This window comes from Bos indicus x Bos taurus, chromosome 3, assembly GCF_003369695.1.
Source record: "Bos indicus x Bos taurus breed Angus x Brahman F1 hybrid chromosome 3, Bos_hybrid_MaternalHap_v2.0, whole genome shotgun sequence".
NCBI lineage: Eukaryota > Metazoa > Chordata > Mammalia > Artiodactyla > Bovidae > Bos > Bos indicus x Bos taurus.
This window is the reverse complement of record NC_040078.1, coordinates 99,915,166-99,931,237: the sequence shown is the minus strand read 5'-3', so window position 1 is coordinate 99,931,237 and position 16,072 is coordinate 99,915,166.

Genomic DNA, 16,072 nt, shown 5'->3' with positions numbered 1-16,072 from the left:
CTGAACCATTTCACACAGGAGACTAGAGAGACAACACATGCAACATGTGACTCTAACCTGGATTCTTTTGTTAAGGGTATTACTGGGACAGTTGGTAAAACTTAAATGGAGTCTGAATTAGATGTCAGTGACTTAATCAATGTTAAAGCTTAGAATTATTAAAAACAAAAACATTGTAATAAGTTCCAAGCATGTGGAATAGAGGCCAACTTGTAGTCCTGTGAACCATCCATAAGCCTATGTCTAGAGTTAGAACTTGGCACATTTCCCCATAAAAACAGTAAATTGTGATAAGGCTCCACAGTTATCACTAATAAGCTATGTAGCCTAAGGGATAGGCAAAAATGTTCCCTGTTCCAATTGGGGAGACAGGCTAGGTCAGCACTGTTCAATACAGCAGTGTGCAGTGACGACAAAGTTCTCTTCTGTATTGTCCAATATGCTAATGTGGCTAATGTGACTGAGGTACTGAGTTTTAAATTTTATTTAATTATAATTAACTTTGAAAAGATCATGTCATCTGGTCCCATCACTTCATGGGAAATAGATGGGGAAACAGTGGAAACAGTGTCAGACTATTTTTTTGGGCTCCAAAATCACTGCAGATGGTGACTGCAGCCCTGAAATTAAAAGACGCTTACTCCTTGGAAGGAAAGTTATGACCAACCTAGATAGCATATTGAAAAGCAGAGACATTACTTTGTCAACAAAGGTCCGTCTAGTCAAGGCTATGGTTTTTCCAGTAGTCATGTATGGATGTGAGAGTTGGACTGTGAAGAAAGCTGAGCACCGAAGAATTGAAGACTCGAGAGTCCCTTGGACTGCAAGGAGATCCAACCAGTCCATTCTAAAGGGGATCAGTCCTGGGTGTTCTTTGGAAGGAATGATGCTAAAGCTGAAACTCCAGTACTTTGGCCACCTCATGCGAAGAGCTGACTCATTGGAAAAGACTCTGATCCTGGGAGGGATTGGGGGCAGGAGGAGAAGGGGACGACAGAGGATGAGATGGCTGGATGGCATCACCGACTCAATGGATGTGAGTTTGAGTGAACTCCAGGAGATGGTGATAGACAGGGAGGCCTGGTGTGCTGCGATTCATGGGGTCACAAAGAGTTGGACACGACTGAGTGATTGAACTGAACTAAACTGAACTTTGAATTAATTTATATTCAATAGTCCTGTGTGGTTACTATGTTAGACAGCAGAGGACTAGAAGTTGCATCTGAGTGATAAATGAGGGAAGCAGGCCCTCCAGGTCCTGGGAAATTGCCTTTATACTGCAGTCAACTGTTGCTTTGTAGAAAGGCACAAGCAGTGTTGCCAGATCACTTGTTTTATGTGAAATCTCTCTGTTGTTAAATGTGAACAACTAACTTTTCAAAGCATTAGGCTAAATAAAACACACCTATGGGCTGGGGCTTTAGCTCACTTGTTTGCAACCTTTAGTTTGCACATGAGAAAGACCTATATAGTAGTAAACAGTCATACACAGAAAGTGAGCCATGCCAGAAATCAGTGCTTTGTGCTTCAGAAATAATCAGCAGACTGATCTTCAATATAGCCTGCAAGACTCAGGCTTCACAGGCATACATGGTAATGGAGCTTCTGAGAATCTGAAGGATTGTGTTTGGAAATATGGGGCAAAGGGCTACTTTAATCTAGAAGCTCTTTGAGCCTATTATCCTAGCTACAGGGATGGCCAGCATCTTCCAGCCACTTCTGACTTAGAACCCACTTCAACAGTTATGTATAATCCTCCCAAATACCCATATATAATAAGTTCCGTACATATGAACCTTCAAGTTTTGAACTTTCAAAGATGTAAACATGTGTTTGTATGTAAGTTCACATGTCTGGCACACATTGTCACATGCATGCATCCTCTACAAGTGGTGGTGTTTCTGTGTACTGTATAGTACTGTATAGAGCACAGCAGTACAGAATCTATTTCAAGCACAGGATGTCCAGAAGCAAGTATAAAAGCAGCAGTGATGTAGCTGGTACTGCTAAGAAGCACCAAACAATAACAATGGAAACAAAAGTGAAAATAATTGAGAGTGGGGTGAGATGAAAAGATGGTAGATGTCACTTGTTCTTATAACATGAATTGCACTATTCTAAAGAAAACTGCTACTGCTACTGCTACTGCTAAGTCGCTTCAGTCATGTCTGACTCTGTGCGACCCCATAGACGGCAGCCTACCGGGCTCCCCCGTCCCTGGGATTCTCCAGGCAAGAACACTGGAGTGGGTTGCCATTTCCTTCAATGTATAAAAGTGAAAAGTGAAAGTGAAGTCACTCAGTCGTGTCCGACTCTTAGCGACCCCATGGACTGCGGCCCACCAGGGTCCTCCCTCCATGGGATTTTCCAGGCAAGAGTACTGGGGTGGGGTGCCATTGCCTTCCCTTCTAAAGAACACAGAACAAAAAGATCTTCATGACCAAGATAATCACGATGGTGTGATCACTCATCTAGAGCCAGACATCCTGGAATGTGAAGTCAAGTGGGCCTTAGGAAGCATCACTACGAACAAAGTAGTGGAGGTGATGGAATCCCAGTTGAGCTATTTCAAATCCTGAAAGATAATGCTGTGAAAGTGCTGCACTCAATATGCCAGGAAATGTGGAAAACTCAGCAGTGGCCACAGGACTGGAAAAGGTCAGTTTTCATTCCAATCCCAAAGAAAGGCAATGCCAAAGAATGCTCAAACTACCACACAGTTGCACTCATCTCACACGCTAGTAAAGTAATGCTCAAAATTCTCCAAGCCAGGCTTCAGCAATAAGTGAACCAAGAACTTCCAGATGTTCAAGCTGGCTTTAGAAAAGGCAGAGGAACCAGAGATCAAATTGCCAACATCTGCTGGATCATCGAAAAAGCAAGAGAGTTCCAGAAAAACATCTATTTCTGCTTTATTGACTATGCCAAAGCCTTTGACTGTGTGGATCACAATAAACTGTGGAAAACTCTGAAAGCGATGGGAATACCAGACCATCTGATCTGCCTCTTGAGAAACCTATATGCAGGTCAGGAAGCAACAGTTAGAACTGGACATGGAACAACAGACTGGTTCCAAATAGGAAAAGAAGTATGTCAATGCTATATATTGTCACCCTGCTTATTTAACTTATGCAGAGTATATCATGAGAAACACTGGGCTGTAAGAAGCACAGGATGGAATCAAGATTGCTGGGAGAAATATCAATAACCTCCAATATGCAGATGGCACCAGCCTTATGGCAGAAAGTGAAGAGGAACTCAAAAGCCTCTTGATGAAAGTGAAAGAGGAGAGTGGGAAAGTTGACGTAAAGCTCAACATTCAGAAAACTAAGATCATGGCATCCAGTCCCATTACTTCATGGGAAATAGATGGGGCAACAGTGGAAACAGTGTCAGACTTTATTTTTGGGGCTCCAAAATCACTGCAGATGGTGACTGCAGCCATGAAATTAAAAGACGCTTACTCCTTGGAAGGAAAGTTATGTCCAACCTAGATAGCATATTGAAAAGCAGAGATACTACTTTGCCAACAAAGGTCTGTCTAGTCAAGGCTACGGTTTTTCCAGTGGTCATGTATGGATGTGAGTTGGACTGTGAAGAAGGCTGAGCGCCGAAGAATTGATGCTTTTGAACTGTGGTGTTGGAGAAGACTCTTGAGAGTCCCTTGGACTGCAAGGAGATCCAACCAGTCCATTCTGAAGGAGATCAGTCCTGGGTGTTCTTTGGAAGGACTAATGTTGAAGCTGAAACTCCAATACTTTGGCCCCCTCATGTGAAGAGTTGACTCATTGGAAAAGACTCTGATGCTGGGAGGGATTGGGGGCAGGAGGAGAAGGGGACGACAGAGGATGAGATGGCTGGATGGTATCACTGACTCAACGGACATGAATTTGGGCGAACTCCAGGAGTTGGTGATGGACAAGGAGGCCTGGCGTGCTGCAATTCATGGGGTTGCAAAGAGCTGGACACAACTGAACGACTGAACTGAACTGAAAGAACAAGATCATGGAACATGTGAAGTCTGCTGTGCTGCTGCTGCTAAGTCGCTTCAGTCGTGTCCGACTCTGTGTGACACCATAGATGGCAGCCCACCAGACTCCCCTGTCCCTGGGATTCTCCAGGCAAGAACACTGGAGTGGGTTGCCATTTCCTTCTCCAATGCATGAAAGTGAAAAGTGAAAGTGAAGTCACTCAGTCGTGTCCGACTCTATCGACCCCATGGACTGCAGCCCACCAGGCTCCTCCATCCATGGGATTCTCCAGGCAAGAGTACTGGAGTGGGGTGCCATTGCCTTCTCCCTGCTGTTTTAATGATGCCAACAATAATATCAAAGAAATGTAGAAAAGTGATAAAGAAACTTTTCGGTGTGTGGATGCAGGATCAACAACACTGTCAAGTTCTGCTTAGCTTAATGCTGATTTAAGAGAAAGCTAAAAGCCTTTATAAAGACTTGAAGAAGAAACACAGCGAAGAATCAGAAGGCACATCTTTTAATACTATATGTGGCAGGTTTCATCGGTCCAAGGCTAGAACCAGTCTTTACAATGTAAACGTACGTGGTGAGGCAGCAAGTGCAGATATGGTAGCTGCCTGGGAATTTACTGAAATGCTTCAAGAAATTACTGGTGAAGTCACTTATTTACCTGAGGAGGTTTTTAATGTGGATGAGACAGGACTGTACTGGAAGAGGATTCCAGATCAAAGTTACATCAGTAAGGAGGAAAAGTTGATGCCAGGCTATAAAGCAGCAAAGGACAGGCTAACTCCGTTGTTTAGTGGCAATGTTTCCAGTGATTTGAAGCTGAAGCTTCTCCTCGTTTATCATTCAGAGAACCCAAAAGCCCTTAAAAACATGGCCAAAGACTCTCCTTGTGTGAAATAGTAACTCCAAAGCCTGGGTTTCACAGACCATTTTTCAGAACTGATTTTTCCACCACTTTATCCCAGAGGTAGAGAAATCTTGCTTGGAAGGTATGTCCCATTCAATAGTCTTCTGCTGCTTGACAATACCCTGGGTCACCCCATTCATGGATGGCTCTCATCCCAACGTCAAAGCAGTGCACCTGCCACCAAATACTACATTGCTCATCCAACCCATGGACAAGGGAGTTAGAGTGACTTTCCATCACATTTTTCATCAGATATAAAGGTGAATGATGAATCAGGAACAACCTTGTGTTAATTTTTAAAGGACTATAACATCTACAAGGACATTAAAAAAAAAACAAAAACTGACTTGGCTTGGTATGAAGTTACTGCTGTCACCATGAATGGGGTTTGGAAGAACCTTTGCCCACAGTTTGTTCATGATTTTCATGGATTTGAGAAGGTGGATGAAGAGTCCAAAGAGGTCTTCAGCAACTCAGTGACCCTGAGTGAGAAGCTGGAGCTAGATCTGTAAGGGGATGATTTCATTAAGCTCTTGTGCAACACAAGAAGGAAATCTGATAGAATTGGAGGCCCAGAGAATGGACAAAGACAGGAAAGAGTTAAAAGAACTAAGTGAAGAACTGAAGAGAATTATGACACAGGAAATGGGGGGGGGGGGATTTTCTTTGAGGCACTGTTAGTTTTTGAGGTGAATTTTTGGCCCAAACATAGAACAGTACATGAAGCCTACAATAGCTGTTCAGAATGCAGTCTAGTGCCACGGTGTCATCTATGATAAGAAAAAAGAGCTACTACCCAGACATCACTGGATCATTTTTTCAAGACGGCAGATAGAATTGAATCCAGCAAAGAACCAGAACTTGTGCCATCAACATCATGCGTGAATGAAATTGCAGCTTGCCCTCCATTTCATTTCCTCCTGTTGCTGATGGTCCTTCAGCTCTGCTATCTCCTCTCCCTCGTCCAGTCAGTAACTTTTTGTCTGTTCACTTGATGCCAGCCCATGTATGCCCCTGTATATATGTACTGTACTACTATACTTTTCAAGATACTATACTGTAAGATTAAAACTGTTTTATTTTTTGTTTTTTAATATATTATTTGTATATAAACTATTCTAACCCTATTAGTATAGTACTATATAGCCGATTGTGTTAGTTGGTTGCCTAGGCTAACTTTGTTGAACTTACAAATTGGACTTTTGCATGTGCTCATGGAACAGAACTTGTTCATATGTAGAGGACTTACTGTACATGGTAGTATTATATTTTTTGTATGTAATCCAATCATTTTCAAACATTTATTAAGTTTTCAAACAAACAACAAAGCTGAAATTTTACAGTGAACAGCCCTAAACTCATTACTCAGATTTTAGTGAATATTTAGCAGTGTTACTATACTTGTTTTATCATAAAAAGGAAGGAGTTAACCAGAGAGAGAGAGCTCTGAATTCAGCTTCAGATCAGATCAGTCGCTCAGTTGTGTCCGACTCTTTGCGACCCCATGAATCGCAGCACGCCAGGCCTCCCTGTCCATCACCAACTCCCGGAGTTCACTCAGACTCATGTCCATCGAGTCAGTGATGCCATCCAGCCATCTCATCCTCTGTCGTCCCCTTCTCCTCTTACCCCCAATCCCTCCCAGCATCAGAGTCTTTTCCAATGAGTCAACTCTTTGCATGAGGTGGCCAAAGTACTGGAGTTTCAGCTTTAGCATCATTCCTTCCAAAGAAATCCCAGGGCTGATCTCCTTTAGAATGGACTGGTTGAATCTCCTTGCAGTCCAAGGGACTCTCAAGAGTCTTCTCCAACACCACAGTTCAAAAGCATCAATTCTTTGGCGCTCAGCCTTCTTCACAGTCCAACTCTCACATACATACATGACCACTGGAAAAACCATAGCCTTGACTAGACAAACCTTTGTTGGCAAAGTAATGTCTCTGCTTTTCAATATGCTATCTAGGTTGGTCATAACTTTCCTTCCAAGGAGTAAGCGTCTTTTAATTTCATGGCTGCAGTCACCATCTGCAGTGATTTTGGAGCCCCAAAAATAAAGTCTGACACTGTTTCCACTGTTTCCCCATCTATTTCCCATGAAGTGATGGGAACAGATGCCATGATCTTAGTGTTCTGAATGTTGAGCTTTACACCAACTTTCCCACTCTCCTCTTTCACTTTCATCAAGACGATTTTTAGTTCTTCTTCACTTTCTGCCATAAGGGTGGTGTCATCTGCATATCTGAGGTTATTGATATTTCTCCCGGCAATCTTGATTCCAGCTTGTGTTTCTTCCAGTCCAGCGTTTCTCATGATGTACTCTGCATATAAGTTAAATAAACAGGGTGACAATATACAGCCTTGACGTACTCCGTTTCCTATTTGGAACCAGTCTGTTGTTCCATGTCCAGTTCTAACTGTTGCTTCCTGAACCTGCATATAGGTTTCTCAAGAGGCAGATCAGGTGGTCTGGTATTCCCATCTCTTTCAGAATTTTCCACAGTTTATTGTGATCCACACAGTCAAAGGCTTTGGCATAGTCAATAAAGCAGAAATAGATGTTTTTCTGGAACTCTCTTGCTTTTTCCATAATCCAGCAGATGTTGGCAATTTGATCTCTAGTTCCTCTGCCTCTGAGGATGCTTAAGTGTGTTGCTGAATACTAAGCTGCAAAAGAGTAGAATGAAACTTCACATACCCAGACAAAGAACTACTGGGTAACTGTAAACTAAGTAATTCCCAAAGCTGTATGCAGAGGGCTAGGAGATGTTTGAGTTTTGACCAGCTATTGTGGAGAATTCCCATTCAACTTGAACTCCAGAAAGGGATACCTCTCCAGGGCTAAAACTAGCCATAGAGAGAAGCTACACAAGATAGGCTATAACAAATCTTTAAAAAAGGAACCTTGAAAGGATCAAGCTGATTCACAAACACACAAAAACCCTGAGTGCCTGCCAGAACAAATTCTAAGACATTTTAAAGAAGACAGCTAAATCCAGCCTTCAGCAATGTAAATTTCACAATACCAAGTGCTCAGTAAAAAAAATTAAAAACTGCCAGACAGACATACAAAGAAGCAGGTAAATGTGACCAGGAGAAAAATAGTAAACAGATTCTTGAGCATGTATCTGGAGAAAACTATAATTCAAAAAGATACATATACCTCGATGCCCATTGCAGCACTATTTTCAATACCCAAAACATGGGAGCAACCTAAATGTCCATCTACAGATAAATGGATAAAGATGTGGTATGTATACACAACACAATATTACTCAGCCACAAAACAAAGAATGAAATAATGCCATTTGCAGCAACATCAAGATTGCCGGGAGAAATATCAATAACCTCAGATATGCAGATGACACCACCCGTATGGCAGAAAGTGAAGAACTAAAAAGCCTCTTGATGAAAGTGAAAGAGGAGAGTGGGAAAGTTGGCGTAAAGCTCAACATTCAGAACACTAAGATCATGGCATCTGTTCCCATCACTTCATGGGAAATAGATGGGGCAACAGTGGAAACAGTGTCAGACTTTATTTTTTGGGCTCCAAAATCACTGCAGATGGTGATTGCAGCCATGAAATTAAAAGATGCTTACTCCTTGGAAGGAAAGTTATGACCAACCTAGATAGCATATTGAAAAGCAGAGATATTACTTTGCCAACAAAGGTCTGTCTAGTCAAGGCTACGGTTTTTCCAGTGGTCATGTATGGATGTGAGTTGGACTGTGAAGAATGCTGAGCACTGAAGAATTGATGCTTTTGAACTGTGGTGTTGGAGAAGACTCTTGAGAGTCCCTTAGACTGCAAGGAGATCCAACCAGTCCATCCTAAAGGAGATCAGTCTTGGGTGTTCATTGGAAGGACTGATGTTGAAGCTGAAACTCCAATACTTTGGCTACTTGATGCGAAGTGCTGGCTCATTGGAAAAGACCCTGATGCTGGGAAAGATTGAGGGCAGGAGGAGAAGGGGATGACAGAGGATGAGATGGTTGGATGGCATCACCTACCTGGACATGGGTTTGGGTGAACTCTGGGAGTTGGTGATGGACAGGGAGGCGTGGCGTGCTGTGGTTCATGGGGTCACAAAGAGTAAGACACGACTGAGCGACTGAACTAAACAAATTTTAATGTAACTGACTATGAAAAGTTCGTTGATATGGTTTCAGATTTCACATTGCTACTGACCTTAAAGAAAACTACCACTTGTCAAATTTTGGTATAGTATCAAAGAATATTCATAGTTATCTTGAAAGGCTATAAAAATGTACCTCTCTTTTCTAACTACATATTTGTGTGAGACTGGATTTTTTAATGTATACTTCAACTAAAACAACATATTACAACACACCAAGGAAGAATTTTGGCCACCTGATGTGAAGAGCTGACTCATTTGAAAAGACCCTGATGCTGGGAAAGACTGAAGGTGGGAGAAGAAGGGGACGACAGAGGATGAGATGGTTGGATGGCATCACTGACTCAGTGGGCAGTGAGTTTGAATAAACTCCGGGAGTTGGTGATGGACAGGGAAGCCTGGTATGCTGCAGTCCATGGGGTTGCAGAGAGTCGGACATGACTGAGTGACTGAACTGAACTGAACTGAGGAAGAATATCTAAGAATCCAGCTTTACTAAGCCAGACATTAATTTGCAAGAGATTTGTTTTTTAATATATTTAAAAAATTTATTTGGCTGCACTGGGTCTTAGTTGTAGCATGTGGGATCTAGTTTCCTGACCAAGGATCAAACCTGGGCCCCTTGGACTGCAAATGCAGAGTTTTAGCCACTGGACCACCAGAGAAGTCCCTTTGCAAGAGATTTTTAAAACAATGCCAATATTTTGACTAAATTTCTTTTAGGAAAATATAGTTATTTTTCATATAAATATTTATGTTAACATGTAATGGGCTTATTATTTTTTTAATGAATATTTTCAAAAATTTGTTTTAATTTCTAAGCTGGCAAATATTGATAGACAAAGTAAACAAAATCTCAATAATGCTCAATACTCATTAACATTTTAAAGGGGTCCCGAGACCAAAATGTTTGAGAATCACTGATCTAGTCCAACCCTCTCCCCTTGTTCCCCCAGTTTCTAGACAGGAAGGAAGACCCTCCCCCAGTTTGGAGTGGGAAGGGTCCCTTCCCAGGGAGATTGTGGCTGTGGTCCTGACACTCCATATTTGGTTTAAGGTATATAGCAAAGTGATTCAGTTACAGATATACATATATCCATTATTTTGCAGATTCTTTTCCCATATAGGGTATTACTATGAGCTTTTAAAAAAAGGTCTTTCTCTATACACATACCTCCCTCTACTTTATGATTGCTAGGTCCCTGTAACAGACTTCTTGGGGAAATTGTTTACTCTCACATCCCTGTTTCTCATTTTTCACTCACTCATTCAATAAATATTTGAGAGCTAACTATGTACCATATACAGTACTGGGGGCTGATAATTCAACAATGAATTAAACAAAATCCTTGCTTTTAAAAATATACATCCTATTGATGGGAGACATCCATAAAAATTGTCCAGAGCTTGTAAATGGGCTTGTAAATCCCAGAAGAAGATTACTGGGTGATATTTTATTGTAGTGCTGTGGTTTACCTTTGATTAAGGGACTTTCCAGGTGGCGCTAGTGGAAAAGAACCCACCTGCCAATGCAGGAGACATAAGAGATGTGGGTTCAATCCCTGGCTTGAGATCTGGAGAAGGGCATGGCAAACCACTCCAATATTCTTGCCTGGAGAATCCCACGGACAGAGGAACCTGGCAGGCTACAGGTCCATAGGATCGCAAAGAGTTGGACACGACTGAAGCAACTTAGCATGCATGCATACCTTGATTGATTTCACATTACTAAGTAATCTTACAACTTTGTACTAATAGAGGTTAACTTGTAAAAAACTGATGGCAATGCAAATCTTGTCTGCAAGCAATGCAAATAATTCCTATATGTAGAAATGGAAATGAATTTTTGTCCAGTAGAGATGGAATTTAATTCCCTCTGGTAAAAGAGATAATCTCTAACATTATAGTTTATTGCTTAATAGGAATATTAGTGTTTCTGCAACTATTAGCAAATTCATTTCAGTATTCCTCTGGCTGATAATACAAATCTCTGAAACTCAAATTCTCATTTGAACAAGTCTTACCATCTCACTGGTTCCCTCATTATTTAAGATAATAATGGTTAAGCAGTTTATGATGATGAATAAAATCTTTGGCATGTGTTCATTTTATATTTTTATAAGTTATGTTTTTAACCTTTTGAAAATTATTTAGCAGACTGTAAGAAAATAAATATATATCAGATGACAAGTCATAAGAATAAAACCAGGGTAAGAGGAAGGCTATTAACTGGTGGTGTCATCTGTACTATTTTAGATACGGCCAATCAGTCAATAAGTTCTGTACTTCTCTCTCCACTGTAAGTGGAATTCATCCTCTTCTCTCTATCTTCACAGCCACCACACAATCCAGACCATGGTCTTCTCTCATCTGATCTCTCTACCTTCCTCCCATCTACTCTGAACATTGGCTATCAGATAATCATTTTTAAAAACAATTATCTGATCATGTCCCTCCTTTTCACTGGCTCCTATGGTGGAGTCAAGTTCTGTGGGGTCTCAGTTCAGTGGCTCAGTCATGTCGGACTCTTTGCGACCCCATGGACTGCAGCACGCCAGGCTTCCCTGTCCATCACCAACTCCCAGAGCTTGCTCAAACTTATGTCCATCAAATTGGTGATGCCATCCAACCATCTCATCCTCTGTTGTCCCCTTCTCCTCCTGCCTTCCATCTTTCCCAGCATCAGGGTCTTTTCCAAGGAGTCAGTTCTTTGCATCAGGTGGCCAAAGTATTGAAGTTTTAGCTTCAGCATCAGCCCTTCCAATGAATATTCAGGACTGATTTCTTTTAGGATGGATTGGTTGGATCTCCTTGCAGTCCAAGGGACTCTCAGAGTCTTCTCCAGCACCACAGTTCAAAAGCATCAATTTTTAGGCGCTCAGCTTTCTTTATAGTCCAACTCTCACATCCATACATGACTACTGGAAAAACCATAGCCTTGACTAGACGGACCTTTGTTGGAAAAGTAACGTGGCCTGAAGCTTACAAAATTCGGGAGACCGTCTTTTAAAAAAATACAAAAATTAGGTACACGCCTTGAACGGGGGAGTACAAATGACATGTCCTGAAGCTTCAGCTTCATTGCAAAACCTCAGTAGCCTCGTTTTTCACTACCTCTGGATCTCTCTCCATACAAGTTCTTCCTAGAAGGCTCTTCTTGCTTCATTTTGCCTACCTAACTCTTTCTGTACTCAACAATCAGTTCGTAGTCCTCCTTTATCCCTCAACTGGGTTAGGGGAATTTACAGAGTCTCTCCTAAAGCTACAAGCATTCAGACGGAGCCACCATTCTCCACAAATGATTGCTCTTTTTTCAGACTCTCAAAAGATCCCTGGAGAAGGAAATGGCAACCAACTCCAGTATTTTGGCCTGGAGATTCCTGTGGACTGAGGTGCCTGGTGAGCTACAGTTTCAGTACAGTAGCTCAGTCATGTACGACTCTTTGTGACCCCATGAATTGCAGCACGCCAGGCCTCCCTGTCCATCACCAACTCCCAGAGTTCACCCAAACCCATGTCCATCGAGTCGGTGATGCCATCCAGCCATCTCATCCTCTGTCGTCCCCTTCTCCTCCTGCCCCCAATCCCTCCCAGCATCAGGGTCTTTTCCAATGAGTCAACTCTTCGCATGAGGTGGCCAAAGTATTGGAGTTTCAGCTTCAGTATCAGTCCTTCCAATGAACACCCAGGACTGATCTCCTTTAGAATGGACTGGTTGGATCTCCTTGCAGTCCAAGGGACTCTCAAGAGTCTTCTCCAACACCACAGTTCAAAAGCATCGATTCTTCGGTGCTCAGCTTTCTTCACAGTCCAACTCTCACATCCATACATGACCACTGGAAAAACCATAGCCTTGACTAGACAGACCTTTGTTGGCAAAGTAATGTCTCTGCTTTTGAATATGCTATCTAGGTTGGTCATAACTTTCCTTCCAAGAAGTAAGCGTCTTTTAATGTCATGGCTGCAATCACCATCTGCAGTGATTTTGGAGCCCAAAAAATTAAGTCTGACACTGTTTCCACTGTTTCCCCATCTATTTCCCATGAAGTGATGGGAACAGATGCCATGATCTTAGTTTTCAGAATGCTGAGCTTTACGTCAACTTCCCCACTCTCCTCTTTCACTTTCATCAAGAGGCTTTTTAGTTCCTCTTCACTTTCTGCCATAAGGGTGGTGTCATCTGCATATCTGAGGTTATTGATATTTCTCCCGGCAATCTTGATTCCAGCTTGTGCTTCTTCCAGCCCATCTGGAAGATGTACTCTGCATATAAGTTAAATAAGCAGGGTGACAATATACAGCCTTGTAGCTCTATATAGTCAGCAAAAACAAGACCGGGAGCTGACTGTGGCTCAGATCCTGAACTCCTTATTGCCAAATTCAGACTTAAATTGATGAAAGTAGGGAAAACCACTAGACCATTCAGATATGACCTAAATCAACTCCCTTATGATTATACAGTGGAAGTGAGAAATAGATTTAAGGGACTAGATCTGATAGAGTGAGTACCTGATGAACTATGGACAGAGGTTTGTGACATTGTACAGGAGACAGGGATCAAGACCATCTCCATGGAAAAGAAATGCAAAAAAGCAAAATGGCTGTCTGAGGAGGCCTTACAAATGGCTGTGAAAAGAAGAGAAGCGAAAAGCAAAGGAAAGATATAAGCATCTGAATGCAGAGTTCCTAAGAATAGCAAGGAGAGATAAGAAAGCCTTCCTCAGCAATCAGTGCAAAGAAATAGAGGAAAACAACAGAATGGGAAAGACTAGGGATCTCTTCAAGAAAAGTAGAGATACCAAGGGAACATTTCATGCAAAGATGGGCTCGATAAAGGACAGAAATGGTAGGGACCTAACAGAAGCAGAAGATACTAAGAAGAGGTGGCAAGAATACACAGAAGAACTGTACAAAAGAGAGCTTCATGACCCAGCTAATCACGATGGTGTGATCACTGACCTAGAGCCAGACATCCTGGAATGTGAAGTCAAGTGGGCCTTAGGAAGCATCACTACGAACAAAACTAGTGGAGGTGATGGAATTCCAGTTGAGCTATTTCAAATCCTGAAAGATGATGCTGTGAAAGTGCTGCACTAAATATGCCAGCAAATTTGGAAAACTCAGCAGTGGCCACAGGACTGGAAAAGGTCAGTTTTCATTCCAATCCCAAAGAAAGGCAATGCCGAAGAATGCTCAAACAAACTACTTAGCACTTAGCACTACTGCCGCTAACTGCTGCTAAGTTGTGTCAGTCGTTTCTGACTCTGTGCGACCCCACAGATGGCAGCCCACCAGGCTCCTCCATCCCTGGGATTCTCCAGGCAAGAATACTGGAGTGGGTTGCCATTTCCTTCTCCAGTGCATGAAAGTGAAAAGTGAAAGTGAAGTTGCTCAGTTGCATTTGACTCTTCGGGATCCCAGGGACTGTAGCCTACCAGGCACCTCCGTCCATGGGATATTCCAGGCACGAGTACTGGAGTGGGTTGCCATTGCCTTCTCCCATTCACAAGCTAAGGATGCTCAAGCTACCAGAAGTTAGGAGGGGGCACAGAACAGGTTTTCCCTCAGAGCTGTCAGATGGAACCAACCTTGATTAAGGGTTTCTAGACTCCCCATATGTGAGACTGTAAACTTCTGTTGTTTAAGCCACTAAGTTTATGGAACTTTGTTATGGAAGCCCAAGGGAACTCATACATATGCCAAAGTAAAGACTGTGGCTTTTCCACAGGGAAAAGGAAGTCACTGGAGAGTTTTTTGTGGGAGTTCATATGGCCATTCTCCAATTTAGAAAAGTTTCATAGTCATACGTGTATATATGGATCAGAGCAGGAAATGCTAGAGGGAGGACTCAAATTTTATGATAAATGGTGGGGGATCTATCTAGTTTGGACTCAATCCAAGGATGCTTTCCGATACACATGCAGGCAGGCTTTAAATGGGGGACGCTCAGATGAATTATGGCAGGCTAGATATTTCGGTTAAGGTAATTAATTAAAAATTTATAATTTATTTCAATATCTCTACCTTTGTTCTCTGCATCTCAGGGTTTGAGCAGTCTCTTTTAAGTATACATTGTTACATTTTTTTTTTTTTTCTTTTTTGGCCATGCAGAGACATTACTTTGCCAACAAAGGTCCGTCTAGTCAGGGCTATGGGTGTTCCTGTGGTCATGTATGGATGTGAGAGTTCGACTGTGAAGAAGGCTGAGCACCGAAGAATTGATGCTTTTGAACTGTGGTGTTGGAAAAGACTCTTGAGAGTCCCTTGGACTGCAAGGAGATCCAACCAGTCCATTCTAAAGGAGATCAGCCCTGGGTGTTGTTTGGAAGGAATGATGCTAAAGCTGAAACTCCAGTACTTTGGCCACTTCATGCGAAGAGTTGACTCATTGGAAAAGAATGATGCTGGGAGGGATTGGGGGCAGGAGGTGAAGGGGACGATAGAGTATGAGATGGCTGGATGGCATCACTGACTTGATGGACATGAGTCTGAGTGAACTCCGGGAGTTGGTGATGGACAGGGAGGCCTGGCGTGCTGTGATTCATGGGGTCGCAAAGAGTTGGACACGACTGAGCAACTGAACTGAACTGAGTGCAGCATGTTGGGAATGTTAGTTCCGAAACCAGGCATCAAACACATATCCCCTGCATTGGCAGCTCGGAGTCTTAATTGTACTCATCTCACACGCTAGTAGAGTAATGCTCAAAATTCTCAAGCCAGGCTTCAGCAATACGTGAACCGTGAACTTCCAGATGTTCAAGCTGGTTTTAGAAAAGGCAGAGGAACCAGAGATCAAATTGCCAACATCTGCTGGATTATGGAAAAAGCAAGAGAGTTCCAGAAAAACATCTATTTCTGCTTTATTGACCATGCCAAAGCCTTTTACTGTGTGGATCACAATAAACTGTGGAAAATTCTGAAAGAGATGGGCATGCCAGACCACTTGACCTGCCTCTTGAGAAACCTGTATGCAGGTCAGGAAGCAACAGTTAGAACTGGACATGGAACAACAGACTGGTTCCAAATAGGAAAAGGAGTACGTCAAGGGC